This window comes from Triticum urartu, chromosome 5A (genome assembly GCF_056163025.1).
Source record: "Triticum urartu cultivar PI428250 chromosome 5A, HENAU_Tu73, whole genome shotgun sequence".
NCBI lineage: Eukaryota > Viridiplantae > Streptophyta > Magnoliopsida > Poales > Poaceae > Triticum > Triticum urartu.
In genome coordinates this window covers 373,627,435-373,635,852 of record NC_141877.1, presented here as the reverse complement: position 1 = coordinate 373,635,852, position 8,418 = coordinate 373,627,435, and positions in this window count along the sequence as shown.

Here is an 8,418-nt window from a genome sequence, read left to right as displayed (position 1 = left end):
TAGGGGAAACAAGGAAGGTTTCCTATGCATGAATCACTAGCATACATTTTCCTGTTTTACATTACTTTGCATTATTTGCTAGTCATTGCTTAATTGGTCGCAGAAACTGTGGAAACCTTAGTATCCCTGATATTATTATTTTGCTCCAAGGTTTGTACAGTGATAACACTTTTAGTATGGGCGGCATTATTGCCAAACGGTTAGGTCTGAACCGTACAAAGGGCCCCATCTTTGGAGGCATCTATGCTTCACGCCTAGCTGCACATTTTAACATACCTACTAGGCATTCTGAGAAGGAAGAAAAAGTGCTGCCTCCTGTTTATCTAGATTGTAAAAGCATGGTGGCACATGATTTTATTGTTAAGAATAGGGAAGGAGAACTTAAATATCAATTGTTCTTTAACAAACATCATACTGAGACTATTACCCTGCCTGCTCCTTCTTTGTTTGATTTATCTTCAGGCACGTACCTTGTTTCGTTGAAGGCTATACACGCCTACCGGAACCCTGCACCAGCTGAGGAGCCAGAGCCGGAACCACAAATTTATCCTTCACGACAGTCTAATTACCAGTGGGATCCGGAGATGATTGTCAGCCAGTGGCAATCGGAGTCTTACTCTTCTTCTTCTCAGTACGACCCCAACTACTATTATGGATATCTGCCAGGCCAGCCGTGGTCATAGACCAACATAGGCCAAAAGCCTAAGCTTGGGGGAGTACGTATTTCCCACCGACATTACATTTATGTTCACACACTCATTGCTAGATGTTGGTGCTCATACTTTTTCATTGTATCATCCATGCTAGTTTATTTTCCTTTTTATGCCTTCTTCTTGTGTGTTTAATAAACCTTAAGAAAAACCAAAAAAATAGTTGTAGCTTTTAATTAATTTACCTTCCATGCTTGTAGTAGTAACTAAAAAGAAAACCCAAAAAGATTTCCTATTCTTCTTTTACTTGTTGGGAGCTTTCCCATTTAAATAGTTTTATTTCTTTTCTTTTCTTTGGGGGTCTATAGGAGAAGACCATAATTAAATTGTTGAAGTGGCTCTTGTATGCATACTTTTTGATCTGACAAAGGAGCCCATATTGCCTTGTATTCTCCCGTTTATTGAATGCTTGCAGATTTCAGCTTGGTCCAATGCACGTGCACTATTATTATTTTTCACATCGTTCGATCGTGCAAGTGAAAGGCAATTATGATGATATATGATGGACTGACTGAGATGAGAAAAGCTGGTATGAACTCGACCTCTTTTGTTTTTGTAAATATGACTAGTTCATCGTTCCTGATTCAGCCTATTATGAATAAACATGTTTGCAATGACAACTAGAGATCATAGTTTCTTATGCCATGCTTGATTAGCTATGAGTTATAATGGTTTACCTTGCGTGCTAACATGCTATTAAAATGGTTATGATGTGGTATGACAGGGTGGTATCCTCCTCTGAATGATTTAAGTGACTTGACTTGGCACATGTTCACGCATGTAGTTGAAACAAAATCAACATAGCCTTCACGATATTTATGTTCATGGTGGATTATATCCTACTCATGCTTGCATTCGGTGTTGATTAATTTTAATGCATGTTCATGACTGTTGTCGCTCTCTAGCTGGTCGCTTCCTAGTCTTTTGCTAGACTTCACCTGTACTAAGCGAAATACTGCTTGTGCATCCAAATCCCTTAAACCCCAAAGTTATTCCACATGAGTCCACTATACCTACCTATATATAGTATCTACCCGCCGTTCCAAGTAAATTTGTATGTGCCAAACTCTAAACCTTCAAATAAATATCCTGTTTTGTATGCTCGAATAGCTCATGTATCAACTAGGGTTGTCTGTATCTTCCATGTTAGGCGGGTTATTCTCAAGAGGAGTGGACTCCGCTCCTCACTCACGAGATAAATGGCTGGTCACCGGGATGCCCAGTCCCATGCTTTATGAAAACTAAATCAAAATAATTGCAAACAAAACTCCCCCTGGGACTCTTGTTAGTTGGAGGCACTCGTTGTTTCGAGCAAGCCATGGATTGATGCTTGTTGGTGGAAGGGGGAGTATAAACTTTACCATTCTGTTTGGAAAGCGCCTATAATGTGTGTAGCATGGAAGATATTGCCATCTCTTGGTTGTTATGTTGACAATGAAAGTATACCGCTCAAAATATTATTCACCTCTGTTTCAAAACCGAGCTCTGGCACCTATACAAATCCTTGCTTCCCTCTGCGAAGGGCCTATCTATTTACTTTTAGGCTGAGTCGTCATCCTCTTATTAAAAAGCACCAGTTGGAGAGCACTGCTGTCATTTGCATTCATTACTGTTAGTTTACATTGAGTATGACTTGACTGGATCTCTTTTACCATGAATTACAATGTCTAGTCAGTCCTTGGTCTTTAAAGGTGCTCTGCATTTATGTTTTGCGGTCTCAGAAAGGGCTAGCGAGATACCACCTTGTTATATCATATTATGATTGTTTTGAGAAAGTGTTTCATCCAAGATTTATTATTATGGCTCGCTAGTTGGTTGTGCTATTGATATGAGTAAACTTGAGACTTATGCATTATTGCAAATGTGGTTAGTTATAATCTTTGCTGAAAACTTGAATGCTAGCTTTACATATTTACAACAACAAGAGCAAACAGAGTTTGTAAAAGTTTTTCTTTATCACTTTCAGTTTGTCAACTGAATTGCTTGAGGACAAGCAAAGGTTTAAGCTTGGGGGAGTTGATACGTCTCCAACGTATCTACTTTTCCAAACACTTTTGTCCTTGTTTTGGACTCTAACTTGCATGATTTGAATGGAACTAACCCGGACTGACGCTGTTTTCAGCAGAATTACCATGGTGTTATTTATGTGCAGGAGCAAACGTTCTCGGAATGACCTGTAACCTCACGGAGCAACTTTTCAGAAAATAAGAAAAATACCTGCCAAAGATGAAGGCCAGGGGGCCCACCGTCTCTCCACGAGGGTGGGGGCACGGCCCCCTACCTCGTGGGCCCCCTGGTGCCTCTCCGACTCCAACTCCAACTCTATACATTGTGTTTCGGGGAGAAAAAATCAGAGAGAAGAAATCATTGCGTTTTACGATACGGAGCCGCCGCCAAGCCCTAAAACCTCTCGGGAGGGCTGATCTGGAGTCCGTTCAGGGCTCCGGAGAGGGGAATCCGTCGCCATTGTCATCATCAACCATCCTCCATCACCAATTTCATGATGCTCACCGTTGTGCGTGAGTAATTCCATCGTAGGCTTGCTGGACGGTGATGGGTTGGATGGGATCTATCATGTAATCGAGTTAGTTTTGTTAGGGTTTGATCCCTAGTGTCCACTATTTTCTGAGGTTGATGTTGCTATGACTTTGCTATGCTTAATGCTTGTCACTAGGGCCCGAGTGCCATGATTTTAAATCTGAACCTATTATGTTTTCATCAATATATGAGTGTTCTTGATCCTATCTTGCAAGTCTATAGTCACCTATTATGTGTTATGATCCGTTAACCCCGAAGTGACAATAATCGGGATACTTACCGGTGATCACTGTAGTTTGAGGAGTTCATGTATTCACTATGTGTTAATGCTTTGTTCCGGTTCTCTATTAAAAGGAGGCCTTAATATCCCTTAGTTTCCGTAAGGACCCCGCTACCACGGGAGGGTAGGACAAAAGATGCCATGCAAGTTCTTTTCCATAAGCATGTATGACTATATTCGGAATACATGCCTACATTATATCAACGAACTAGAGCTAGTTCTGTGTCACCCTAGGTTATGACTGTTATATGATGAACCGCATCCGGCATAATTCTCTATCACCGATCCATTGCCTGCGAGCTTTCCATATATTGTTCTCCACTTATTTACTTTTCCGTTGCTATTGCTATCATCACTACAAAATACCAAAAAAATTACTTTTACTACTGTTACCTTTTGTTACCGTTATCACTACTATCATATTACTTTGCTACTAAACACTTTGCTGCAGATATTAAGTTTCCAGGTGTGGTTGAATTGACAACTCAGCTGCTAATACTTGAGAATATTCTTTGGCTCCCCTTGTGTCGAATCAATAAATTTGGGTTGAATACTCTGCCCTCGAAAACTGTTGTGATCCCCTATACTTGTGGGTTATCAGCCTTCAATGAAGAATTGAGCCTAATGATGAAAAACTTCAAAAAGTTATACAAGAGTAGAAGCAAGGAAAGAAATTCCAAGTCAAGGTCCTACAATGACAAAAGATCTTTGAGTCGTGAACGAAATTGCTAAAATTGTGGAAGACCCGGACACTACTCCAATGAGTGTATGGCCCCCTACAAAAGAAGAGAAGATTCATCCAAAGGAGAAGTAGAAGAGAAGAATCACCACCAAGAGAGATAAGGAGTAGAGATGACCGTTATGAACGAAGAACATCACTGAGAAGCAAGGATTCGGAAAGGAAGTACAAGTCATCGAGGAGCTACACAAAACAAAGACATCAAGCTCATGTTGGTGAATGGGTATCAGGCTCCGACTCCGACAATCACTCCGAGAGAAGTTATCACTCCGACTCCGAATATACTCAAGATGAAGGTGTTTTAGATCTAGCACTTGTGTCAACCAACTCCTACGACAAATTTGACTCACCAAATGAAGGAATTGGAAGATGCTTCATGGCTAAAGGCACAAATGTATCACACCCCGAGTATGTTGATTTCAATAGTGATGAAGATGATTTGCTAGGTGATGATGATTTACTTGTTGACAACTCTAGTGATGAAAACTATGATGAACTTGCTATTAATCATGCTAATCAAGATAAAACGAATGATGATGATAATAAGGAGATTGAGAGTCTAACTAAAGAACTAAACACTCTTAATTTAGCTCATGAAACTACCTTGGAAAATCATCGAGTGCTTTTAAAGACTCATGAGAATTTACGCTTTGAAAAGCTCAACCTTGAGCAAGAGCATGGGTTATTAAAAGCATTCAATGATGATCTTCGCAAGAAAAGTTCTTCTTACATTGCCAAGCATTTACTCTTGTCTACTTACATGCCACAAGTTAAATCTAGCAACAAGAGTAAGAAAGATTCTTCTTCTAGTAGTAACAATAATCATGTTAAATCCAATGTTGTTGCTTCTAGTAGTTCTCTTGATTCCACTAATGATTCTATTAGCCAAGTTACACTTGAGCAAGAAAATAGCTTATTGAGGAGAATTATAGAGAAAGGTGTTTACAAGAGCCTTGCCGGGAGTAAGCAATTTGAGGAAATTGTACGCAAGCAAGGAAGGCACCGGAAGAATCAAGGTGTTGGTTTTGAACGAAAGTTCAATGCCAATGGAGTTGAGTGGGAAGAAGATCAATACCCCAAGACGAAGTTTGTTCCCCAACAAGATAAGTATGATCCTACTTCTTTCCAAGCAACACAAGATCAAGATGATCTTCCACCACAAGACCACAAACAAAATGGCAAGGACAAGCTTCAAGAGGAGATTGATGCATTTAAAGAAGCTCCTAGGACCTTGGTCAAGTGGGTTCCCAAGACTATATCAAGTACGACTACAACTCCAAGGATTCCCATCAAGATTATGTGGATCCTGAAGAAAAAGAACTAGAGAGTTCTTGAGGGTGACTCCACCAACATACTTCACTCATATCATTTTTGGCGAGGACAAGTGCAAACAACTTCCACATCTTGCACTAGTTCAAGGAGTCACAAACCCTCTTGTTGGTAAGACAAGGGACAAGGTAATCTATTGCCTTCATGGACATCATATTGTGTGAACATCACTCTATGTCTATGGATATCCTTGTTTGTTCCTTGTGGGACTAACCCGTGTAGGTATTGAAAGTGCAACTCACTCCAATGGATTGCTCCACATGATCTACATCAACATTGAGCATCCACATCTTCAACACCTACATGAAGTCATCATCGACAAAACCCAAGGTTAGTTCATCCCTCTTAGGGGGGATATCACATCTAGGGGAGCTTTACTCTAATCAATTGAGCTAAAGCGACTCTAATGGTGTGAACACAACAATGCTTTATGTAAAAGTGGTAACCCCACTTGCGCTTAAACGATGAGTATGACCAACGATCAAATGTTCTCATTTGACTCCTAAGTCAATATACTCATATATAGATGACCTAGTCATCGCCAATTGCTTGATAGATGCTAGAGTGTTTGTGCTTGCTTTGCCACATATTTCATTTGTAATTTTATTGTGTGAGCATGTTGATTGCATATTTTACTCATTCAAGGACATCCACTTGTTGTTTCAATTGTTTGGCTCTTTCTCTTTTGCCAAGTGGATGGACAAGAATGCCTGAGAACCTCCTCTAGCTATCTATGATTTTGTCGTCTCAAACTCTATTCATGCTACATCAAAAAGTTTGATCAAGTCAGATTCGAACCACTCTGTGAGGAGCACTCGGAGTCCCGGATTCGTCATAGACTTAAACTTCCAAAACCTCTCTATGCATTTTGGTCTGACCGATCCATCCATTTCGGTCATATCGAGTTCACTGAGTTGATCTAGGTTTTCAATCTCGGTGCAAACGATTTGAACTTTTCGGTCACACCAAGTTGTAGTAACCACTTGCGATTCTGCATCTCGGTGCCACCGAGTTGTTCCACTCGGACACACCGACAGGGTCAGGATATATATACCCACGGTGAGATTTTGGAAATTTCTTCAAACCTCCTCATCCCGCGTGTGTGTTGTTGCCGCCTCGGGTCTCCGGATCGTCTCCTCGTTGCCAGCGACCTCCCGCTGCTGGTTTCCGTCGCCATCAATGGTATTCTGCCCCACCGTTGTCGCCGTAGCGAACTCCCGCCAAACTAGGGTATGAGTTCGACTTTGTGTGCTAATTCCTCATTCCGATTCCTAGCACATTGCTTTGCCATGATTAGTGCCAAGTATGAAATCAATCTATCCAGAGAAAACTCCCTTTAGGTTTGATTCAAAAATTTAGGGTTAGGTCTCCGCCGAACTCATCTCGGACCGACCGAGTTGTAGAAATCGGTCCCACCGATTTGGCTTAGGCCATTGCACATGCGCTTTTCGGTCTGACCGAAAATTGCAAATTGGTGCGACCAGATTCGATTCTCTGTGAAACCCTAGCAATCTCGGAGCCACCGAACTCTGACTCGGTCTGATCGAGTTCACTAGTTTAGACTCCACCAGTTGCTTCGGTATCATCGAGTTTGACAAATCGGTAGCTCCGAAATGATTTCTGTGGAGAACTAAAACTAAGTTTTTAACTCATTTGTTTTGCAAAAACTCTGCACTTTGTGATGCTCATCTATTCTACCTCATCTATATCCATTCACAGGGTTTGTTGTCAGTTTGATTGCCAGGATGTCTGACTAGAGTGATCGTCAGAACAAGTCAGAAGAGCAAGTGCAATTGAGTGAGGGCACTAGTCCCTCAAGTAGCTATGATGAGGCAGCAGGAGCACTCCCAGTAATTTGCCCAAGGCAGCCACCAGAACAAGGAAGAAGAGAACCTCAGATTCTGAAGATGAGGACTATGTGGCTGTTGAGGAGGAAGTTAGCTCCAAAAAGAAAGTGCTAAAGAAAGAGTATGGTACTGCTGCAACAACTAAGCCTGGATTGCACAAGAAGACCCCTGCCAAGAGGGTGCCAACCCTAAAGGCCAGAGCCTCAACTGCTGAAATCTCTAAGCCAACTGAAGAGGCTGCTGGAGAGGGAAAGAAAAGGAAAGAGGGGGGTCAAGAAGACCACTGCCAGAGTCATTGGTAGATCCTGTATAATGAGAGATCCAGAAGAAGATGAAGAGGAAGAGGATGCTGCACCAGCACCCAAGTCCCAGAAGCTTATGGGGGATGCCATTAAGTCAGGGACTGCCATTTCAAAGCCCAAGACTACCCCAAGGCTGCAGCTCAAGCTCAGAAACCTTCTAAGCCCAATAGAAGCACCAGGAACATCCCAGATGAAGAAAAGAACAAGGCCCCAGTGCCTGAAGTTGAAGAAGATACAGAAGCCCAAGTGCTGAGAAAACTGAAATCCAAGATTCCAGAACACAATGACACTCATCCAGTGGCTAAGGACATGAACATCAGGAAGGATGCCAAGTGCTGAGGAAGCATCTCAGGTGTTCTTAAAGAGCAAACAAGATCAGCTAGGTTATTTGATTCAGGCAACTTTGAGGATTGAGAAGGGCTTGGCCACCCTGACTCAAAATTAGGAGAGCTTGGAGAGGATCGTTGAGACAAAGTTTTATGATCTTGATCTTAAAGTGACTGAGATACAGACTGCAGTCGAGCAGCTCCAGGAGGAAGCAGAGGAGAAGAGAGGAAAGGCAACTACGGATGCTTTTCAGCGAGCGCCAAGAAGTCAGAGGTCAGTTGCAGTGCCAGTACTAGATACAAGGGCTACTTCATCTGCACCAGCAACAGCTTCTGTGCCACCTCCA